The sequence below is a fragment of the Macrosteles quadrilineatus genome, unplaced genomic scaffold (assembly GCF_028750875.1).
Source record: "Macrosteles quadrilineatus isolate MER2022 unplaced genomic scaffold, UCM_ALF_1.0 Scaffold_8__2_contigs__length_117827958, whole genome shotgun sequence".
Classification (NCBI taxonomy): Eukaryota; Metazoa; Arthropoda; class Insecta; order Hemiptera; family Cicadellidae; genus Macrosteles; species Macrosteles quadrilineatus.
Genome location: NW_026542601.1, coordinates 32671122 through 32697222, shown reverse-complemented (window position 1 = coordinate 32697222; position 26101 = coordinate 32671122).

Here is a 26101-nt window from a genome sequence, read left to right as displayed (position 1 = left end):
TAAAAGTAAGTAAAAGCTTTGAGTTTTTTATTTGTTTTATTGTTTAAAAATGTGTTTTATGTAAGTAGTAAGTTAAAAGTTTTTGATAGGTACATTTATTGGAATTGAATCTTATTTTACACTGTTTTTCATTTCAGATTTCAAAAAGCACCATTTAAACATACTCAACCCCCGACGAAGGACGGGTACTCTGCTAGTATTTTATATTTGTGTGGACTAAAATTTGCCAAATGAATTCAGAAAAATATTCCAGTGAATCAGCTGATGTTTAAATGATCTGACAGGTAAATTAATCTCAGCTGTTCGCCCACTTAACCACGTGTTTAAATGATTGCCTGTCAATCAGTTGCACATTGTTGTTCGGTTGTTTAAATGCTAATATCGATTTGTGATAATGATATTCCTTGGAGAAACAGGATGTTGTATTAGCTTTTATTTAGTTTCCGTTGTTGAATTTCAATCCGTGTGCAAATTAATGAAGGTTTTTGGAAATTTTTTCAAAGTTAAGCGGTTAAATGCAAATTTCTTTTACGTTTATGGTGTTTATCTTTGTATGTAAACCCTTTAACTGTGGATATTTTCCCACGAACTAGACATTCCATTTTCAAGTCAAAGATGTAGTTAATTTTATATAAGAAAATACATAAAATATACAGTAGGTAGTTCATTAGAGTGTGATTATGTAAAATACCAATTGCTGATTTAACAAAAGATATTACCTTACATAATTGAAAGGGCGACTTGTTTCAAGCTATAATATTTATATGTACACATCAACTAACTATCATACTATGAGCAAAGGAAACATTGTATTAGAACTTAAGTTCTGATACTGTCCATAGGTGATTTTACAAATATGTTCTATTTTGATTTATAAATGGCAACAGGTTCTAAATGAAATGTCTACTCCAGTTTCGGAATTCAATAATAAAACTAGCTTATTTATTTATTAGCAAGTTAATAACTTACAAAAGAAAAGAATGTTTGTTTTAGCGAATTTCCAATTTAGGGGATAGCTATTCCCGTAGGTGACATACCTGGACCCAAGACCGATTAATTTTTCATTATTATGTCCCCAGTGGCAAAAAACACCATCCGTTTAAATTCATGTACATATATATGATTCTTGTATTCAAAGAAGAACAAGATAGTTCATTTTGAAGTGTGCAATAACAAAACAAGCTATTTTGCTTAAATATCAATGTTGTAGGTTGTAAGTTTATTCTGTTCAACAAATTATTGCAAACGCCGAGAATCAGTGAAGCAGGAAAAGATGGAATAGCTCTTCCGTAGACTACGTAATTTAACCTCTTCGTTTTACATCCCTCAGGCATGTCGAAGGACGAGTCGATAACCGATATCTATCGATAGTGTCGATCAGGTTGTAAATTAGTCACCGTTATCGCTTACAACGCTACAAAACATCGTCTAGTTCACGCCTCACTGCGTCTCTACTGTCGCTGCATTTTAGTATCGATACATACCTGATCGATATGTTGCATTACGTATCGATAGAGGCATAATCGATATATTTATTGGTAATGTGGTCAACGATGAATTTGTTATAGGTTTAGGCATGTTGCATTTTTGTGACAATCGATCAAAATGGTTAAGAATTTATTGTTAGAAACACATCTCAAGTTCACCATGATTTGTTGTAATGTAATAAAATATTGTTAGCTAAATGACTAACCATTTAAGGGAAGTTTTTTGTCATAGGACGCTAGGCACGAGCCCGGGGTTGTTTTTTACATTACTTCAGAATATACCTAGGGGTTGTGGCATTATCACTTAGATAAAATCAATTGGTGATTTGGCGGGATTTGAACCCGGGACCTCAGGGACCGAAGTCCCACGCTCTACCACTTAAGTGAAATTAAGTCAAATGCTAAATTTCTGCTCATGTGGGATCTGTATAATTTCCCAGTATTATGTGTTGTAATCAAAGAAATGAACAACCGATATTTATGCATATCTGTATCAATATACTGTAGTTAGTAAAACAAGAAAGAATGTTGTTGACCGCAAATAATTTGAACCAAAGACGTTTTTACAACAAGGTCTTACTACAGAGTTCTTTTTGAATATGAATACGTAATTTAAGGACATAAAAATTTATTATATTCTTTACTTACACCATTCAATGAATGGACTTCAATAACATGCGTTGTTTAGGTTTAATGAAAAGCACTCTTCTAATAGGGATTTTTGTTTGTTTCTGTATATCAGTTCGACAATAAAAACTCATGAAGACACCATGTAATATCAAAAGGAATCAAAACAAGCTTTAGAATATGTATGTATATGTATAATTAGATAATATATATTCTTATCCAATAGGTGACTCTACTTATGGTGACCGTACTCTAAAGGAAATGGTGTATTTGCCGTTCCTAAGCTTTGATTTAATTTTCTAGAGGCATTGAAAGACACATGCATCTTGCTCTTTTGAATGGACTGATTGACTGGACAATTCTTATCTGACCTGACCCCGTCACAGACTGGAGTAGACTCGTTGACAGCAAGAACGTTTCGGAATTCACTTAACGCCCACTCAGCCTACAGCCTCTCAGCTTTGCCATCCGGTTTGCTTTTGATCAGTTTTTGCGAATATTGGCTCTGAATTCCTAATTATTGAGACATCAGAGATACCATAAACTGTCTTGCGAATTACTTATTTGAGTTATAAAATTCAAATAAATTAGTCGTTCGTCTGAATTTCCACGAATCAAATGAAATCATGAGCTAAAATAACGCACAACAATTATATTGGTTGTATGAACAAATCTCTATTCACTTTTAATATTAAGATTCGAATCTGCCCCAGGGCTTGTTAAGCTTATACAAGTTATAGGAGTATTTGATTTTATTATTTATGGTTTCCAACACCATACGAAAACTTCTGTGTTTAATGGCTTTAAATGATATGTTGTTTTTGGTTTTTGGGTGTTGTTTTTTAACTGATAGTTAGTTTAACTGATAGTTAGTTCAGGCCTTAGCAATAGGAACCGTTAGATAAAGTACCGTTGTATCTCAATATAAATACAATAATAAACTTGGACATGATGTAGTATAACATGATATAATAGTATATCTTAATGTATTGATAATTGGCAGCAGAAGTCCCCGTACACCAGTAATCCATCAATTTTTCGTCGATTGCAGATTGAGCTAGATTGTTTTGTTTTATTAGTTCGTGTGACATAAACTTAACTCACATTTACGATGCGCTATATGCCTACATACAGTTTTTTTCTTAGATTGGTAGTTTTCAAGTATTATCATCTTTATGGCCAGACATACTAATATGCTGAATACTTTCACGTTGAAAATAACTCGCGGGTCACTAAAAATCCTAGTTCTGTATCGTAAGCAAAATACATGCGGTTAAGATAACTTTAAAATCCCAAAAAAACTTGGAAGAATAAAAAATTCAAATGACGTTGAAGAACTAGAACTTTTCCCACAGAGACCTCCTGGTTATGATTCACGCTGGCGTAGTGCAGGTAGCATACTCGACGATCACAGTTATTATACACTCTCCGCCGTATAACATTGTCCCATTCGCCGCGCCGTTGCCTGTTGTATATGGATGTTGCACGGAATTATAGGCATTATGTAGTTGAGAGCGAGCCCGCCTACAGCGCCACTGTCGCGAGATAACGCGGTACAACGCGTGCCGTGATTGCCGCGAGCGCGGGAGTTCGTCGGTAAATACTTCGGCCACCGCAGCGCCGCTATCGATATTTTATTGTTGTATGAAACTCCTCTTGTTCCTCCTATAGAGAGAGTACATAACTGCATGCCATAATAACACACGAACGCATATGATGCTGTGATCATACATTATATACTTTAACCTAACTTTTCGCAGAAAATCATTAACATTGGCAATGGCAAATTATACTTCTTTACCTATCTTCTTTGCGAATAATGTACATAGTCCCATTGTTGATTGAGATGAGGCAAGTAACCAGTAAGGCCCACACCTAGAACTTCTCAGCTACATGTCAGTATCCCCGCCGGCCTCGTGTTATATTTCCGCCTGCCTAATTGACAATACACCGCAGACGCGCCTGCCCCTGGTGTCCGCGCCCACGCGAGATCTCGCCGCTGCCGAGAGCCTCAGGCGATCACTTGATTTGTGGTCTGCGATCCTGTTATTGTTTTGATATTAGATGCCGATTGAATACCGTTAGCAGGTTAAGAAATACGTTCGTTCGCTATGGGCACAATGGTGGTCATTCGCGCAGGGTGAGGTTCATAATGTCCAAATTTCACAAACTCCAATGTCTAAAATATTAAATAAACAGTGTGTTTCATAACCTCCAAATTTCATAAACTCCAAAACTATAACTTTCAAATAATCACCGATTCACAATGTCCAAATTTCACAAACTCCAACGTTTAAATATCAAATAAACAGAGCAGTTCATAACCTCCAAGTTTCATAAGCTCCAACGGTACAGTCCCTGCCAGAAGTCGCTGCAGAGGTTGCCGTGGTTCGGTATGTAGGCACTACATGTTCTACTGTTGTAGCAGCGCAACACGAAGTATCATTGTTGCTCCGTAATTGCTTTCTTAAGAGTATAAGTATATAAGAGTTTCCATAGTCCGATCATGCTGGTTCGCGAACTCGTTCGAATAAACGTAGGTTTTACACGTTTGTACCAAATTTCATCAAAATCTGATGATTTTTGCTCGAGTTATTGCGCTAACGGACACACATATAAATATATATATATATGATGGTGTTTTTGGTCTCTAGGGACCTCAAAACGAAAAAGTAAATCAGTCCCGGGACCAGGTTTTACCATGAGTACTACGGTAATAGCTTATTCCCTATAGAGGAAATTCGCTAAGATGTAAATTTGATTTGCACATTGTGTGCTAACACATATTTGAGTCACACATCTGAGTGTTCTTCAATCATTAAAATGTACGTATAATCAGTAGTTGAGCGCTGGCGAACGGTGCCTGCTATCTGACTGTGGCAACCACTAGAGAGACTTCTGGCCCAGACTGTACCGTTGGAGGTTATGAAATTTGGACATTATGAACAGCTCTGTTTATTTAATATTTAAACGTTGGAGTTTGTGAAACTTGGACATTGTGATACAGTGATTATTTGAATTTTATAGATTTGGAGCTTATGAAATTTGGAGGTTATGAACCGCTCTGTTTATTTAATATTTTAAGCGTTGGAGTTTGTGAAATTTGGAGTTTATGAAACCCTCCCTTCGCGCATATTGTTTAATTTTATTTTAAACATCACACCACTTAAAAGAAACATCATAAATTTTCATGTATAGAATTTAGATGAGAATCCAGACCAGATATTAGTGCTAGTGGAATATTATTGTACCAGTTAGGCGTGGAATATTGAACATTTTTACAAATTAAATTTGAATATACTCTTACTAGCCACAGGCTTCACCCCATTTTACTTCATATGTATTGTCTATGGTATTAATAAAACTATTGATTGGTTACCTTAACCTGAAATAAACAAAACTGAATACAGTAATACAAACAAATAATCACACCTGATTTCAATCTAATATATAAAATTCTCGTGTCACAGTGTTTGTCTGCAAACTCCTCCGGAACGACTTCACCGATCGTTATGAAATTTGGTGTGTAAATTCTGTAGGTATGCGAATAGGAAGTAAACTATTTCCCGTTTCGAAATTCTTAAAAGGGCTCCGCCCCAGTGGCTCTGGAGTTTCCCATGTTAACCTTATGAGAAATGGAATTAATGAATCTTAACAGCTGTTTCAATTAAATAGCATAAAAGTTACAAGGATTACCAACAGGGTGCAGCACTATTATTTCTTTTACATTTATGACAACAGCTAATTTGCAACCAAAAGGTGAGTGAGCGTAGCGAACGAACATCAACCTGGAGGCGAGTGAGCGTAGCGAACGAGCTAACCTGAAGGCAAGTGAGCGCAGCGAACGAGCTCCAACCTAAAGGTGAGTGAGCGTAGCGAACGAGCTCCAACCCAAAGGTGAGTGAGCGTAGCGAACGAACTTCAACCAGGACGTGATTGAGCGATGCGAACGAGATCATCTTGAAAATTAAACGTAACGGTACTTTCTTTCCATCGGTCTGTCTTAGGGGAAACCTATAACTTAGGCGATACGAAGTTCGCTGGGTCAGCTAGTAAACTAATAAATTTAACGAACAACAAACAAATAATTACAGCTGAGGTATTTTTAACATAAGTATTAGGTATATGGAAAGTTCCCTTTAGAAATGAGTTACAACCTTAAATGGTAATTTGTGAAATAATGGATAGTTTTGCGCAAGGTTTCTCGTCATGACGAGCATTTTAAGTACAGTGTATATGGTTTATGGGGGTGTGCGCCTTTTAGTTTCAGTTCATGACTTTGGGACTTATTTATGGATTGTCGGACCTATCGTGAAAACATTTGTTTCGTTTAAATTGCCTCTGGCCCTTGCAAATTTCAATTATAAATTACATTACATTCATTTATACATTACATTACATTCATTTATACATTACATTACATTCATTTATACATTGTAGTAGTTTTTAGTATTTTTGACAGTATTTATTCGAAATAACCTTTTCCGTCAAATACAGGGAGGAAGAAAATGCTGCGCTCATCGGTTACGGTTGAAACGTAGTAGTTATAAAGTTTGACAGCCATGTCAAACAAAGTTTTTTGCACAAACTAAACGAGATTGAAATAGTTGTTACATGTAAAAAGTACCAATATTGATTTCTAAAATGCGTTGTGTGCTTTTTAAACAACGTTTTCTTTGTTTAAAGTTCATTCTTGGTGATTTTATTTAATATGTTCATGTTATTAAAAGTATTATTGCAGACATTTTAAATCACAGCTAAAAAATTAAAGTTTCAAAACGTTCCAGGAACTCGATTTGACTTCACGCTTAGGTGAGAAAGTACGTTAAATTAACAAGATAAGGTACACTATCTGAGCCAAAGCTGGTGAATCACAAAATAGCACACAACAAACTGTGTAACCTTTAGGGTTCGAAACAAAGACATAAAAAATTTCTGCAACAAGCCTTTGAATAAAATAACAATTTTTTAAGTATGTCAAGAAGTACTTTTCTTTTTAGAGAACGTTTCCATTTCTAATATTATTGCTATCTAATGTCAAATTAATTTAAATGACATAATTCATACCCTGTTTATTATTCATTCACATTTTTACTTTTAAAAAGCCACAGTATATACTTTTTCCAAAATAGTTATAAAACCTATTTACGTAGATAATAATAGCAAAAGCTTTTCTTATAATTATTTTCTACTACTCGTACTGCAGCTTGTTACGAACATTTTAAAGATCAGATAACACAAAACCACCATAACCAAAGACAAAAACGAAACCGTAGCTACCGAATAATTAAATAAACTATACCCACACAACGTGCTAAAGTAGGGAGTTTCTATTTGCAACAATAGGATAAACCGATTAGAAAAGGACTTGTCGAATCTGAATACGTTTAAGCGCAGTCCAGACACCAAACTGGTTCCTCCCCCCAAGTCTAAGACCGGCTAGATAAAATGTGGGTCAAATATTTTAAAACTCATCCCTTTAGACAAGTTAGGGAGCGAGACTAAAATGTAGGGCAGGAAAGACGCACCTAGTAGTTTGACATGTGGAACTATCTGAACGGGACTTGGAGTATGATTAGAGCTTTTATTGTCACTGTAGACTGAATATCTTCCCATTTAGCTACATTAAATTATGTATGGATAACAAGGAAAATTTAATGGCTTTTTAGTAGAGCCTTATTGGGATTTCGTGAAAATCTAACTGCACATGTAGAGCACTTGCACAAGTGGAACCTCTATACCAATTCCTGAGTACTTAGAGTTAGTACTTTTATACATTTTAATTGATCATGAGTGAGTGGAATTTACCTTTAATGCACGATTAACTTGGAATTAAGATTAACGCGCGAATTACCTCTTCATACGAGGAACTAGTGATACACAGCTTGAAATCATAATTGATATAGTTAGTAGTAATGCCAAGAGTTTCTGATCACCCGATTAACTAATTGTAAAATAGCTTAATAAGAAAATTCACATTCCCAAGATTTCCATGTGATGATCTAAGGGTCCAAGAGAGAATTGCACTGTAAGGCATAACTCAGAGAACCGTACTTGTCTAGAAGTCAATGCTCCGAAAAGAGTATGAGCTGCAATACATAACTCAGAAGCGTACTTCTCCAGATGACAATGCTTCGAAAGGCTCAGATCGTACTCAGCAGTGCCTGCCGAGTTTTCGAGCAATGCTTTGATATCGTTGCTACTGACTGATGCAATCGCTCCATAATATATATATACATGAGAAAAATCTTTATTGTTTCAATATTACATAGAAATGTACAATTCAGAAATATTACAGTACACGAAATAATAACCACCAAGGTTAATCAACCTGATTTGGAGGATTTGCACAATCTACTTTGATACAATAAACTCAAAGAGTAATGGTGGGCGGCACACCGGTCAAATATTATTCTATTCATTTATAAACACTGAAAATGAATACTATAGACAGTTAAGAACATTAATTGAATAGTTTTATCTATCGTATACCATTTTTTACGTTTTTAAACACAAATTTAAGAATCCATCTTTAATCCTGAATCATCATGTCCAGCTTTAATAACAATTTATCCGGGCAGTCATGCGGCTAACTACTCGATACTGTCTTGTGTTTATCCATACAAGCCAGTCGTGCGTTAAAGAAACTCACATCGATGGTGAATAAAGTAAAATGCTGCGAATCTAGATTGGAAACTGTAAATGGAATAACGCTGTAATAAGCTGTAACTTAACAAAAAGTGCGTAAGTGCGTAAAATCATTGACTAATCAGTATTATTCTAAAATTGCATTATATTATACATAGTTAGTAGATAGAATTTCAATAACAAGACTCCCATGGGGATTATAATCACTTGTTATCAAGGTTGACTTCTTATCGAGGCTTGCAATAAAATGTGATTAGGAGTAAAATAACTTGAAGGGGATTTTAAAATAATACTTTTTATCAATGAAGACTTGTTTTCGAGTGGTTTGCCGTATAATAGTTTAAGGTTACGTCTACTTTTGTTGATTTACTGGAGTGTACTGGTTAGAAGCTTAGTCATAAAGTATGATAAGCCACGGATTTTCAAATCCAACCAATTACCAAAAGGTTTATTCATATGTCAAAAATGCTCATATAACCTGGTGGTTCGGAGCAAGGCCACACTAAAAAACAGGCCGTAATGCTCGTCTAGCATGACGTCACGATAGAAGACGGCAATGACATAATTAAGGTTATATTTTTGTTTTCGATGAAAGATTAAAACAAACAGCTGACCACAAACGGCAAACATTACGTCATTGCCGTCTTCTATAGTGACGTCATGCTAGACGAGCATTACGGCCTGTGTTTTTAGTGTGGCCTTGTTCGGAGCCCCCTTAGGCTGTAGGACCATAAGTACTAAAAAGTCCTTTAGGCGAGAACTCTCTATGCTTTACAGATCTCTCTCCAGAAAACTCCACACGTTAAAAAGCAAATTTGGCTAAATTTCAACCTCAAAATGTAAAATCTTGACAAAATGCTTCAAAGGCCATCTTGATCTACACATAGACAACGGAGCGACAAGAATGTTCTCTACTAAGAGATTGATAACGGTAGAAAGCCTTGTTGTGTCCGACACGACTGTAGAGATTTAGCTTCATGTAGAGATTATCGCAGTTTGTTGAACTTGACAATTGCCTTCTCCACAGAATGTATAAGTATGACGACGGTGTTTGATCATTTCCTATGGATGGATAGCGCGGTGTGTAGATTCTGATATTACTTCCAGGATAGTTAATTGGTTGAGATTTTCGTTTAAATAATGTACATCAGTATGGCTTTGGGGATGTTAGTAGGTAAGTAATTTGTAATGCTAGCAATGCAATGTAGGTAAACATTCTCTACGTCATTCTCTACCAAATCATCTTAATAGACATAATAGACTCAATCTCAATATATTTTTTTATCTTTGGGATACTTTTAATTAAATCATTCCCTTAAAAAGCTAAATGGTATTTGGCTAGGTTTGTTTTGCACAAATAACATAGATAAAGAGTTTTTAGAAGACGTATGGAAGTAACAGCTCCCCAATGACGTAATAGCTAGGTTTTGTGTCTTTAGTTTTTGTACTAAAGATGTTTCCACCCAAACCTCGTGGTATCTGTTGGCTCAAACTAGGATGGTTTGTTTCTTAAAGCAAAAGATTCTTTGATTGTAAAATACTCATCCATAATGTGTGAGATTTTCAATCGACTGGAAAAGAGTTACAACAATTGTTCGGACCTAAAAACAGGATTTGTTCACTTGCAAAAAAAATCCATAAACCATGCATGTTTTTCTATTGGCTTACAACATAGAAGCAAATTTTGTTTATCTTTATAAACATTTATTTTTGTAAAAAAAAACATCTTTCAAACCATGTAAGATTTTCTGCAGGCTGAAAAGATCAAGATCGCCAATTGCACCAAAATTGCCAACAACCTCAAGTCCAAAGAGTTCTTCGCGATTCAAAACTATAATTTACAGAACGTAACCACTGGTCTGAAAGTAGAGGTATTTGCGAAGTAAGACAAATGACCGGGTGGAGTAGTTAATGGCTAGTAGCAGCAAGGTTTGTACCGCTGTCGGTAAATAACCGATATTTGTCAACACAAAATGATGCATGGCTTCCTCTTCGGTGGAAATGCGGGTTTAATGCTTACTTGGAGACATCCAGCAAAATTAATGTTGGAAGAGACATGTATTAGGCTGGGCCTATAGCCTATTTTGCAAGTCATGAGGTGCGGAAGGTTTACTATAGATAGGCCTACTGGTATGGCTGTGGATTGACGGTGAGTATTTACAAAATTTTAAGATGAGAAACGTAAACGTAAAAAATTTTTTGTAGTGATGACATAACCCCTGAACCCTCGCAAGAAGTGCCTTGTTTTCACTGACATGCGTAGTTGCCAACTTGGACGTAGAAATATGAAACCCTGTAGTTATTACAGATTTAATAATAAAATTGTGATGAATATTTGCAATGAATTGTTGTATGTGAACTCTCCCTGAGTTAGTCTTCATAGTTTGACTGTTCCTGGAAGCACCTTTAAATTCAGAACGGTGAAGTGTATTTTTCCATTTTAAATTTAGTTGTGAAACCAATATTAGAAGTTATTTTTAGTGAGTTTTTATAAATAACATTATCTCTGGCGACTGGCTGATGAAACCGTTCGGTATGTATAGTTCAGTATATACAGGACCCATCAGTAAGTACAAACAATTCAGATATAGGTTTATTGAGTCAAAATCAAACAAAAACCAATAATAACATATTTTCCAAAAATATCTCGTAAGCCAAATATCCGCCATTTTTTCTGTGTTTCCATTTTTTTTCTTCTCCAAAACGATTTAAGATATATTTATGAAACTAGCTAAACAATGTTATTAAGTCATAATGTATTTACAAAAAAATATCATTTTAACAAATATTTGTGTTTCAAAATGGTGACCTTTATAGATTTAATGACCAAAAACGGCTGATTGATGAAAAACTGTTAAGAACACTTTTTATTTAGAATTGAAAATTCTCTGTCAAACAACACCCAGCTTTTAAAGATCAAATAATAATTGCCGAGAAATATAGATTTTAGTTGTACAGGCCAGGCAAAAAATACCCGCGGTTAGGGTACACGAAAATCTTACACAAAAATGATAATTTTTCAGCTACTTATTATTTGATATTTTCCATAAATGTACTTGATGTACATTCATTATCATATTAATGTACTAGTCATGTTTGTATACTGTAAGAAATTGGAAGTATAATAAAAATAAAATTGATTGCTGAAGTAGATGAAAACTAATGTATATTTTTTGTGTTATAACTATTTAAGGAACAGATCAAAACCAAGTTTTACCTAATCTGTCTAATTTTATTGCACAGAACGAGTCACCCAAGTCAAAGAAGTAGTTTGGATCTTTCACACCTCACATTGAGATTGTGAATCCGATAACGTTTCTCGATGAAATCGAACATCTAATCTTCCGTCGTCAATAACTCTCTAGGTTCTTCGCACTGCATCGATTATTCAAATTGCAGGGAAATTAATAAAATGGTATCGAGGCTAACGATGGTCGCAAGAAGAAGATGAATGCGTTGTAATTGCGGCGATTATCACTTTTAGTTGATTACTCCGGTGTACGAGTGTGAGTGTTTAACCCAACGAAACTTTTGGGTTCACATCAATCGGAATAGGCCTTAACTACATCAGCTTATGAATTATGAACTTATGAACTCATGATTTTTTCGTAAAAAATATTTTTGTAATGAACGATACTTTTAATCACAATGCAAAATCCACTGCCGCAGCAAACCTGCAGACTAAGCAAATTTGCCTGAATTGGTTTTTAACTAAATCTATTTAAATAACATGAGGATTAACGAGTACCTAGGTATGTTGTGAGGGAAATAAAGTGCGTTCTTTGGTAAAATATGAGTAACTATTTTCATCATACTGTGGAAATAACCTTCTAATCGTTAAAAAATTAGACCACATAATTTTAGGTTATACAGTAGAAAGTTGTCATCAATGTTAAAGTTTTTGTTGCTTACTATAATAACTTTAAATATCGTATGATTAGCTGCGTTTTCATAATGCACTGATAAAATTCTCAGGTTAGCAAACTGAAAAATTAACCATATGTTTTTTCTGTACCCTATTTGTTTGTAGTTACCCGAAAACGATGAATTTGCGGACTATTAGTATTCGCGGGACGATTTAGAGAACTAAAAACGGCTGCTGGTCGGACAGTATGATGAAATAGTATATTTCGTACCTAGGGCCGGAAATGAGGTTTTGCCGGCTCGAGATAGTTTTTCGGTTCGAGACGAAGTTGAGGACTTAAAACGATCGAGAGCTGCAAAACCATTTCGGCCCGTGGTACGAACGCTATTTTTCACCACATATAACCTGTTACCACTATTCACCACAATAATAATGCACACTGATAGTCAACAGTACTACAACTTTAGGTTATGTGAAGAAACCATTTGAGAAATCAGCAAAAATAATAATAAAAAGTTGCTAGGCAGCGAAGACAATAAAACAATTCTATTGCAATACTGATTGTTTATTTAATATACAATCATGTTTTAAGAAAGTAAGTGGGCAGCTGATTTTGCGGCCCTAGGGATGTAAACCCAAATGACGATGACAGCTGGCATAGCCAGCAAAACGTAACTTTCAGCCACCAATTGACGTATGTAAAACAGCTAAAAACATCATAGTGTGGTGAAAACCTAATTACTTCTTTTCTAATCACATTGTGACGTACAACTCATAAATGTACAATTCTCATCATTCTCAAGACATCAAACTGTATCAACATTCACTCAAAATTTGACACAAAACATCGGCGAAAACACTAAGCGAAATGCGAGAGAACCTTACCAAAACAACCGACACCGAGTTCACACGTTCCCCTACACTGGCAGAGCTTAAAATCACGGTATTAAATAACTTAGTTTCAGGTTTCATATTTAACCCTGACAGTCGGACAGTAGATGATATACGGCTAGCACGGAAGCTCGCAGATCTGCATGTGAATGCCTCCCCTTCTAAGTGCTATATAGGTCTACAGGTCTCCAGGTAGGCAGGTCTTTGGCGCAGGGGAGGATGCTGGCGGAAATGATGCTCTGGTGGATATGGTGCTAAGGCCAAGACTTAACATAAAGAAACTATTGGAGCTTGGGACGAGGTTAAAGAGAATCTCAGGTCTTTGGTAGGGGGGTATGCGCTGGTGGAAATGACACTCTGGTTGATATGGAGTGAAATCGACGAAAACTTTACATACAAAATTAACTATTGGAGCTTGGGAGGAGGAAAGAGAATCTCAAGTTCAGGGGGGTATGCGCTGGCGGAAATGATGCTATAGATATGGTGGAAAATCGCTAAGACTAAACATATCAAAGATACTATTGGAGCTTCGCACGAGTTTAAAGAGAATCTCAAGTCTCTGTAAGGGGATGTATTCGCTGCCGGAAATGATGCTCTGGTGCGGAATCGGCTAAGACTACATGTATCAAAGAATTTATTGATATTGGGACGAGGTAAAAAGATTCTCGGGTCTTTGGTTGGGAAGTATGCGCTGGCGGAAAATATGCACTGGTTGGTAATGTGCGAAATTGGCTTTACATATCAAAGAAACCACGAATACTAATTAAAATTGAGATGAGGTAAAAGGAGAATCGTTCAACGTACAGTCAGACAGCATCCAATTTTGATATGAGAGAGAAGTTTTAGCTTGATTTATCATGCAGCTTAACAAAATGATAACATTATGAAGAAAACATAGGTGATTATTTATGACTTTTAAAATTTTATAAAATCGAAGGAAATATTTATTTAAGATTGGAGTGTATCTTTATGCTAAATACAACCTCTGACACTACAACCTCTTAAGTGTTGCCTGGTAAAATTAGTTCAAAGTAAGCGTTTTTAACATAAGGTACCGTCCAAAATTGTTTTAAAAGGCTCTAGACTAATATAAGAGCAACACTTATCTCTAAGAGCTGATCATTTTACAATTCTTAGTGAAACAACTTAAAGTTAAACTTCATCAAACAACAATTTAAGTCACATACAAAATTAAGATTTTTAAATCAAAGGACAAGCTCAAGGGGAAAAGACCTCTGGTATAGGTCCTGAAAATAATTCTATATTTATAAATATTATGAATACAACTAATTTAGTTTTAAATTGAGTGTCTAGATTACAACTATATAGCACAATATTTAATTGGAAATGAATTTTATTTGACTCAATTATTTACAACTGAAAATTACTCTTTAATTCCAAAGTTAGATCTTACTGGATGAAGGAGGTTGTTCTTGACTAGTAAAAATTATTTTTCCAAACTCGGATCCCATATTACTTCAAGACGTTTTCGATTGATATCACGTTTTCTTGGCAAAAGACCATCTTAAGTCAACCTAAATAATAAATTACTTATTAACAATAAAGTAGAAATAAGTCATCTAAAAACCTTATCTCTAAAGTCTTAAATGCAATTTATGGACTTGTTTCATGGTTATGTACATTTCCAAATTGATTCTCAACAAAAAAATAATCCATACTAAAGTATTGCATAATGTCAATATCAAAACAAAGCATATGCAATAAATACTATTGGACTTTCTTCGATTGTCCTGGCTAATGAGCTGACAAGAAATGGGCCTTGTTAATTGCGCTAACATACCTGAGTCAGGTAGTATGGTATTCCTGAATAACGCCAACTACTCCAGGGAGCCAATCGATACGTTCAATATTTGCGCCCAGTTTGCCATGAGTGGCGCAATTGTGTAGGTTGGGTTAGGTTATGATAGGTTAGGATGACACGTAAACAAGGACATTCCTTCGGCAACTCACACCTACCTGGCTTGGTCTTGGTGCAACTAAGGAAAATTTTTTGGGAACCTTTGAGGGCTTGGCGCAATTAAGGCACTCTTTGGCGCAATTAATGCACAACCAAAAATGTGTCTGAATCGAAGAAATCAACTCTAATCCGATTTACTATAATACAATAAGAAAAAGGAAAAAATCCTGAATTACAGAACACATTTTTATTAGTTTCGAAATACACGTAACATTTTGATGACCTACCTCAATGTATATATCCCAATTTACCTTGGCAACCCAGTGACTGGAAAAAGCACATCCCTAGGGGCGGAGGGGGTGGCAATGAATTATCATACGAGGGTGGTTTTTCGCCTACCAACGGAATCTGTGACCTTGCCTATTATAATCAACAATAAATCTATACTTGACAGGTCCGGCAAGAGAAGTGTACACTCAAGTCAACACTAACTGTTAGCGTAGTTGTAGTAGGTGTTGTATTGCCAATATACACGGTGTTTAACATTGTATTTGGTTGTTTTATTTCTTTTACCTACGAGTTTTTTAAACTAGCCGTTTCAGTTCAGTTCATATAATTGAAAAGATTCACTTAACATTATTGTTTATATACTTAAGAGAATTGTTTGACCTTGGCAACACGGGTAACGGACCAATGAGGATCAATGATTGAGAGAAAAGAAGTAAAATTGAATGATTCAAATTTCAACTAATCAGTTGTTAAGACCAATTTAATTGTTAATGCAGGACTAAATTGAAATCTTTAAAATATTGTGGTTTATATAATTTGAGACATTTTGACGAGTTGAGTTTAGATTGACATATTCTTGTACAGTATTTATACATTCGTTTACATTATTACCTAACTTGAACAACTTTGAAGAATGCTTAACATCTTTTCAATATTTCTGCGGTTGTAAGTAATAAAATTAGACATGGTGTTAGGAATTTAGGAATATATTCGAGATCAAATAAATGTTAAACAAAGGTAAATTGACCGTGCAAGGCTAATTTGGAATTAAATATTTCAGAATAGGGCTTTCTGCTAGCGTTCTGGCTTAATTCACGTCTTTTTTAATTACTTGAGCCTTCTTTTAAAATTTCAATGCATCAAAAGCGTCCAATGCTAGGAAAATAACACTCATCACAATTGTAATCAAATGAAATAAAACCAAAATACTGAAATAATAAATTGTGTTTTTTTTTTATCTGAGTAACTTATATAAGTAGGCTACTACATAAAAAACAGTTATTTGTGTAACTAGTACACGAAGAGAGTACTAAATAGTAGCCTACTCACTTCGCGGAAAATATTTGCTGCACATGACAGAAGTGTTTACGTATGAACCGCATGCGAGGATGGAAAGTTTCTTGAATGCAGCAAAGGCACTTTGTGCTCGCGTTTTACATGATATTTTTTCTACGGTCACTATAAAGCATATAAATAATAAGTCTTTCAAACACTAAACAACATGTTTGGATCAGTTTAATTTAAATCGTTGAACGAAAATAACATGTTGACAACAAATTGACGATGTTAACACAAAAAAACATTTTATTACGTCGTAGTGTTAACAGTCAAAGGCTGGAAAACTCCGCACCAACCAATCGTAGTCGTTGTTGCCAACTTATTTTCAAACGTACTCGTTTAACTTGGACGTTTGAATGATTCAGACCAAATGCTCAGAATAGGTCTTTTTTCGGAAGACCCACTGGTCTCTTTGATGCAACATCAGATGCTTAATAAAAACACACTGTTTTGTGTTGTTTCGTTGGAATACTGGAGTGCGGCAAAGTAAAATGAGTGCTGCAAAAGTAAATTAGTGCGGCAAAAGTAAGTAAATACAGCAATTAGCTAGTTTGCGTGCTATAATCAGTGCAAGAAAGCCTGCTTTGTCAGGTAACTGTAATTTTGTTAATGGAACCACAACCTAGACATATCACATGCTTCATGAAAAATAAAAGGCATGTAAAAAAGAAGAGGGATCAGTAATCAGAAGTGAATGGATAAACCAACACAAGAATCACAAAGTAAGAAAATCATTCATTTTGAAATCAGTGTCAATTATCTTGTAGTACAGTATTAACGTGGTAGCAGAGTTCACCACAGGAAACACATGCACTGAATGGGTGTTTTTCGGATGACCCACTAAGCAGAATATTCTATCTCCTAGATGAGACAGCGGATGCTTTTTGACTGTAAAAAGCTATAAAAAGCTGTAAAAACGGTAAGGGCCTCTTTGATAGGTTGAATAAGAAACATGCAATTCCTCAGGAATCTCAATGGGATGTTCAAATCCATAGAGCGTGCATGAATTGGGCTAAGTTTATCGTACAAAACAGTAAGGGCGATTCACGAAGATAAGTCAATTCGAGAGCTCATTCTATATGTCAAAATAAAATTTTAAAATGAACATGAATCTGGAAATTACTCGATAACAAGTTATGGCTAAAAAAAAAACTGCTCAAAACTTTATACTTTTGACTAAGTAGCTTTATGAAATTCCGAAATTATACATAGAAAACTCAGTTCTTTCATTTGACATGACAAAATCAATGAAACAATGCAATTCATGAAGAAGCTCCGATAAAGGGAATCTCCAGGTATTGGGAGATAAAATCGGGCTTTCAGATATTGGGTTAAGTTTAAAGAAGTTTTCAAGATAGTGTAAAAGGTAGCATTCTGGGTGGCCTTATTTTGAAGTTGTGTAAATCTTTTTTCTTTAGTTCCAAAGATTAATGATCAAATCAACAAAGCAAACATCGAAAGTTTATTTTCGCATACATTTAACCAACCACGACTCCAAAATTTAAAGTCCGTTGAAACAACGCACGCAGCGCCCCCTCACCCCACTGCCGGCTTAAGCTGCGAAGAAGCGCTAAAGATATTAATAACCGGGCTCAAAAGCCTCCCCCTCTGAGTGCTCATCTGTATGCAAAAATATGATTCAAAATGGTGCCGGTTGGTTATGAAAAGGCGGTCTGTATGTTGACATGCCTTAACCGCAGTTAGTCCTAGTTCTCACGCAGCACGGTAGGGGGAGGAACCACCCGCCACCCGCCACCCCAACGTCCCACACCCGGACCGGGACGAGGGGTGGGTTATCGTCTGGAAATTTTTATTTTCATATCTCCCCTAAGTGGTATATAGGGTCATGTATGTTGTCTTTAGGTCAGGAGATGTGGATTTTAAATTAGAATTGTAAACTGTGCTGGATACAGGTGTACGCAAGGTCCTCAACAAGTCCGGGTATTTTATTTTCTATTGCAGATAATACAACAAAATTGTTTACCTAGCAACTTAAATGAATTCTTTATTTTTTAGCAAATATGATATTTTTAAAGTTATAAACTCGAACTTGTAAACAAAGCTAAGATGTTGTTCATTGCGAATTTAAACCACCAGCATTCAGGCTGCCTCGTTTCTTGGTGTTTTATACTCTCTCCCCTCAAAAACGACATTTCCTGACTTACCCATAGCCACATAAAGTTGTTCGTGTTTATTGTTTTATTGATAATGTAGCCTGGTGTACCATAACCAGTATCTTTCAAAATCTCAGTTGTTATTTTTTTCCAAGCGAACATTACTCAAGTGCTCGCTGATTTCCTGCATTTACCTTTTGTCACCACTTTGTTTTCTTCGATTGTCATTCTTTTGGTTGTTTGCTGTAATTAACCTTTTGTTTAAATAAATGTAAATTGACTCCTCAAATAAAAGTATTATTCACAATTTTCATGGGTGTAGTCCCATACTTCTGATATCACAATACCTTTATTGCAAAACAGATTTAATGTCCTTGACGTACCAGTTTTATTCAGCCTTAAAAAGTGTTTCTCTAATCTCTACAATGATCACAAAGTAAGTCCATATCTATAGAATTTTCTACAGACATCTCGTTCACCGTTTGTAGAAATTGATGTTGGATTCTTCATGATATAGGCTATTGACGATAGTAAGTTATTACAAAATTCATTATCTCAATATTTCTACTTTATGGATTACTATGACTTTGAACAGAACAGAAACAGTTTAGATTATTAATTTACTATTAACAGCACATAAAAAGTGTAAATATTTAAACTAAAGTAGTAAATGTTTATAACAAGCTTTTCCTTAAATTTTAATTTAATTTTAACAGCAGTTCATCGAATAGACTACAATTATCCGATCATACATGTGATCATGGGAGCTTTAGGGACTCTGCCACAGACCCCAAGGGAATAAACCTTATTCTTCTACTTTTATGGCAAATCTACGTATAACCAACGTATCTACGACCTTTCCAACGCCACATTTCGCTTCAAAACAACTATCGCAGCATTCATGTTGGCCTATTAAACATATGGATTACGTGTATCAAACAGCTGATTTCTTTCAAACCCAGCTGAGGTGCAGCAGCTGTCCAGTTCGTCCCCTTCGTTTTTTATAATGACCCTGACACTGCTTCTTCCATTCATTTTCATCAATATCGATCCGGTTTCAATCTGTTCAAAGAACAGTGTTAATGAATTAATATTTCTGGTTAAACGTTAATCATGTTCTTTAATCAAAGTGTTTATAAAGCAAAAAACCATCAAATATAGGCCTATGTATAGGGTAAATATTTTATTAACAAGACAGTTTCGCATTTCAATATAACTCTTAATAGATCGGATCAAAACAACAACAGAATAATTCAATATGATCACTGAGACAAATGATTCCTTATATAGCGTGTATTCACCTTTTCTCATCAACATATTTTCCTGAGTTAAACCATAGACAAAGTTAAACATACAGTAATTGTTAAATGTTTATTTCTTAAAAAATAATAGTTTTAGTTGTATGCTATGTACAATTTCGAAAACCCAAAATAAATTGAATAAGCTGGTTGAACAAAATGTCTTTTACACACTAAAAACATTTAGAATAATGATTGGTTGCATTTAGTAGTTTTTTTTTAGAGAGAGAGTTGAAAAGGAGAAAAAAGGAGAAAAGAGAAACAGAATAAAGTAATTAGATATAGTAGCTCTTGAAACCTATTATCCTTTACATCTATAGACCAATTTCCTAAAACCCTCTGGTGATTTGCGATATTCGAACCAGTGACTTAAGGACAGAAGGGTCACGCTTTACCCACTTACCAGCAGTACGTCCTTAGTAATGTCTATAAATTGATATAGATAGTCATTTCCTCCACTGGAAATGGTGTAATGTGAATCAGTTATCCCATGTTGGCGTGTTGCTGTCAATTATTGCTTGGCACTCATCTAAGTGATAAACACATGTCGGGTTCAATCCACAGTAATGAGAGAGAAAGCTGTTGACAGATCGTGCGCTTTTCGCGTACTAAAATCACACTTGGCGTAGAATTACTCAGAAAACCTTTGGTTTCGGTTCATTATACAGCAAAACTGGACGTAAATAAACAATCTATAATGCTAAATACAATAAGGGGTTCTATGTAACAACCCTTTTCCAGCCGTTCTATGTAACCTATTTTTGCGACTGTGGTGTCATTGTAAAGCTTTATGATCTACCAGAGTAACGAATGGTAAATGTTGTTTATTCAGGTCTTCGTACTCTTTACGTTTTATTAATTCCAAAGATCAAGTGATGCTGACCAAACTACAGGGCATTTATAAAGGAATCATCAGGTTATAATGGCATGTACCTCAGCCAATTCTTTCCCCACATTAATATTTGAAACATGTGCTTAAAACGCATGTTTCCATGTTTTATAATCAGCTGCTCAATAATCAGTCTTGGTTTTCCTTGGGCGTGTTTTCATAATTTTCAAAATGATTACAATTAAAGAAAAAACATTTTGTGTTTTTCATTATGACACAAGTTCATCTTTAATAACCCCGTCCAGAGTGAGTTTCGGAGGCGTTTTAGACAGACTCCTCCTACATACCAAAGCATTATGGTGGTATCGCTAGTTTGAGAACTCTGCCTCATCCTCCTCCTTAATATCATCTATGTTCGTAACTTCAATGAGAAGCTTCCTCAGAGGTGGATTGGCAGATGTAACAATAATGACTTGGCCCTTCTCGAATGGTTCTTACATCTCCTGATTTTACGGTGTGTAATTTTATTATATGGGGGTATGTTAAAGACAAAGTTTATGTACCGCCAATGCCTCGAACGCTTCAAGAGCTCTGTGGACGAATTCGCAATGCCGTGTAGAATCAACCGACCTTGCGATATTAGCCGGTGTATGGGTCAATTAACAGCATGGATTGAAAACTTGCTCCACGGATAATGGACGGCACATTGAGCGCTTCTAGGGGTATCTATGACAAATATAAGAGCTATCCTTTTTGTTGATATGTTTTATATCCGTATCTGTTTAACATTAACGTCAATAACAAGTTTTAAAACCTGATGATTCTTTTATAAACGCCCTGTATAATTGTTTTACCTAACCCGCCATGTTAAACTTCCCTATCCCAAGCGTGATGTATACAACTTCCTTACTTATCGAGTGATGTAAAGTTGAAAAAAACTCACTCGGTGATGTAATGAAACCCATTTAAATAACATTGAGTGGATAACTTAAAAAATATACCTCTATGGAGCCAACTACGTTCAACTCTAGAAATCAGCTGTGTGTTTGAATTTTATTGTTATGCTTTGAAGAATGTTCCTAACCTAGCTTTTGTTTGTAAATGAACGTTACTGTTAGAAGATGAGTGAAATTGATAATGAAGCATATTGTTCGTAACCTCCTGAATATTGTCGGGTCAGGTAAAATCTTGTACGTTACAAGTTACGCAAGAGGGTGTTTACATCTCTTAGGCGAATTATGCAACTCGCCTTCGCTCGTTGCACAACATTCACCTGCGTGATGTAAAAACGCTCTTACTACACTTGTAATGTAAATAGCTATTTCATATGAATTTTTATTTTACAGCTGATCTATTAGTTAGATGCTTACCATAGTTAGATAGTAAATAAGAGACAAAACTGTTTTTGGAAATTAATTTTAAACAGGCTATTATTATTTATGATTGTAGCCTGATTGGAATTGGTAAATAAATGTACTCGTACAACAATCACATTTTAAGTGATTCGTAATTAGTAGTTTTATTTAACTGTCTGAAACGAACATAATCTTTGAAAGGTAAATGAATATTTTATTTTTCGTTTTGCGCTGCAAACAACTTTTACATCCTATTGAAATGCGAAATTCGCGCACGGGCCCCTAGTGTTAATATAATACCGTAATTTCGGTTTTATTCTTATTGCGTTGGCGGGAGTAGCACATTCGCAGCTGCTTTTATACTTACAATGTACACAATGTTGAACGGTGATTTATTAAGCGTAAAACATGGCGTATATGACAAAAGAATGCTCATCATACCGATCAAAAGTGTACACTAATTTACAACTTGAGATTAAATATACTATTGGTTCATTTGATCTATGTATATAGTTCATTTTTTAATAGTTTTGTAATTATTACTTTTACCATGCAGACACCATCTTATCCCGATTTAGTTAAATTCCTGTCACCTATAGTTGTATTAATCATCAGAATCAACAGCAATAATTTACAACTAGTAGAATTATCACCCTACCGTAACTTTTGAAGTCTATTTACAGCGTGTTTATGACTTTGTTTGTAACAACAGGGGACAATAAATAGTTTACAAATAGATAATATAGTAAACTATTATTATATACACAATAAGAAAATACAAATTAACACTACATACTCCATGTTCAGTTATTTCCAACTAATAAACATACATTTATTAACATACATTTCTAGACGGTGATGACTTTGCTCGAAATTACACAACAGATTTTTCTTACCACCATTAACTTATCATAACACACAAAATAGCATTTTAGTTGTAATTATATGTAATTTAGGTTATGTTATTTGTTTACGGAATAGTAGTGTTTTATATAAACGTAAACAGTGCAATCATCTGATTTAGCGAGCGAGAATGAATAAAGCGGAAATGCGCAATTTTGCGTACTGTTTACATGTGTAGCAATGTGACCATTTCCACCCAATGATCAGTGCCGCGGTTATACAGCATGTGCAGCGATATGGGCCCGAGAGATAATTATGGCCCTTTCCCTTCCTTGTGAGGGAATCTTTCTCATCCTTGGACCCCAACAAACCTAATACCTCTTATGACTCGCGCCCCTGTGCCCATTTATTAAAGCGCCCTGGCAATGGTAGGAAAAATATGTTAACATGTTCCCTCACTTAAAAGGATAATCAATATAAGAGAGAATGTTTAATCCATGGTGACAGCAACTACTTTCTACCATAGTATCAGCTGATTATATTCACTCCTTATTAAGAGCTGGGTAGCCGTTCCAGTAATAAGTACAAGCACTAGTTAGAAAGTAATGACTTCATCAAGTATTGAATGTCTTAATATATTCTCCTATAACTTCTATGATGAGGGGATAGTAATAATGATCACCCGCCTTCCACCAGTACGGAAACTACTCATTTTCAGTAATTACTCTGGGTAAAAGTAGCCTGTTATGTTGCGACTGAAATATGAGATATGGATTATGGATTAAAACTGAAATATGGAAAAAGTATAGAGTTATATTTCCATATGTAAATGTGGGTGCACTGTATAGATATTACAAGGTATACAATTTAAGAGCTATATGTGGTGGCTCTATGGCATCAAACATACTTTTTATTATTGATACACTGCCTAAAGAAATGAGCTACATCAGCGGTATGCAATGTCATCGAATATGAAAGCTATATGAGGTATAACTGAAAAATAAATAAATATTTTAGTATAACGTTGAAGCGGATTATAAAAATTATGTTAATGTTTATGCTATGTAATGAAAAATGAGAACTATATTAATTGTTGTAGCATAAAATATTTGAAAATTGCTGAGAACAATATGACATGTGGTGCATTTATATGATGGAATAATGCGTTTTTTTTTTTAATATTTTGGCACAATACGTCTGGGACTGTCAAGGCTCTGCCCCACGGGCCGATTTTCAAGGCTATTAAACCTTACACGCATTCGAAGTTTAAATTATTTAAGTAGTTGAATAAATCAGCTGTTTATTTATTTACGTCTTGAAAGGGGTTTTAATGGTGCTTTATTTACATTGTGTATATTTGTGAAATATTTGAGTAGGAGGGTTATGTTTAGTAAAGGTAGTAAAGTTTTGTAAAATTCAGCTCATAGTAAAATTTCGAATATATATAATAAGCTGCGGGTAAAGATGCTTGGCTTTAAATTGAAGAATTGGGGTAAAACATCTTTATTTTATGAAACATCACTAACAAGTCATTGATTTAATTGTTACGCTACGGTAACGGTATGTTGTTAGACAATTTTGTATCTATTAATTGACTTCGAATATAAGTAGAGTTTTGAAAGTAGGTAGATCCATACTTTTAAAGCATTTAAATGAAACCATACAGTTACAGTATTTAAAAAAAGAATCAGCACCAATCAGCAACTGAACTGCAATGTCTAGAAAAATTAAACCCATTATCTGAATTTAAAGAAAAAAGTTTCACCGCACTAAGTGGTAAAATAAGTACTGTTCCTAAAATGAGCAACAAATATGTAACTATATATAAAGCAGAAAAAAAACAACACTATACTCTATCCAACAGTCGAGTATAGTGTAAGCGTTGCAAAGCACGGGTATTACAGTTCGTTCCGTTTTATTGGGAAATCTAAAGCAGTTTTGATTAATATTTGTTACACTTCCAAAGATAAAATAATTTAAATACAAATTGAAACAGTTAACTCAGTAAAACATTATCGGGTCATGTGTAACCTCTTTTTGTCCTAGGACGCTAGGCGCGAGCCTGGGATCGTTTTTCACATTACTTCAGGCTAGACCTAGGGGTTACGTATTATCACTTGGATTAAATCCATTGGTGATTTGGCGGGATTTGAACCCGGGGCCTCAGGGACTGAAGTCCGCCCTCTAACCACTAGACCAGCTAACGCACCCAGTGTAACCTCTACAAGGATTTTATTTGAAAATTCTACTAAAATGACAATTGTTTTATGATTTCACTCCTGAGTTGAGATTGTACTATCATTGCGTTATATCAGTTAGTATTTTTACTATTACCATTGACTATTAGTCAAAGCTACTATACTGTACAACCTACCACAGTTTGGAGCTATGTCCAAATCAATCCACACAGGTGCAATTTATTTCCTAACCATCGTTAAACATTTTCAAAGTACACCCATCTGAACCACAGGTGTTGATCACTCTATGTTACAATTCAATTGTTCGCAGTCAGTGTTCAAAGGACACTTGAAAAAATGCCCCAAGATTCACCGGCCGGACCAGAGGGGTGCGCGAAGTTCCCATTGCAGCCCCGTCCCAGGAAGGTGGCAAAGAAAACAGTCAGTTAATTCAGACTGGTAGAATTAAGTCGGCCCGGATAATCCTATTTAGCTATCTCGCATCGGTGCACAAAAATAAAAAGATGCACCCTTCTAACGGGACCGGTCGCCACTACTGACCTACAGAGAGAACACCTCCTTGTAGAACACCACGTCGACCGTGGCTACTTGACCTTTACTTAATGACGGAACAAGTCTACGTCGGAATACTATGTTTGAGCTTGGTTTTTGGATGTTTATGCTTATGTTAAGTTTAAGGCA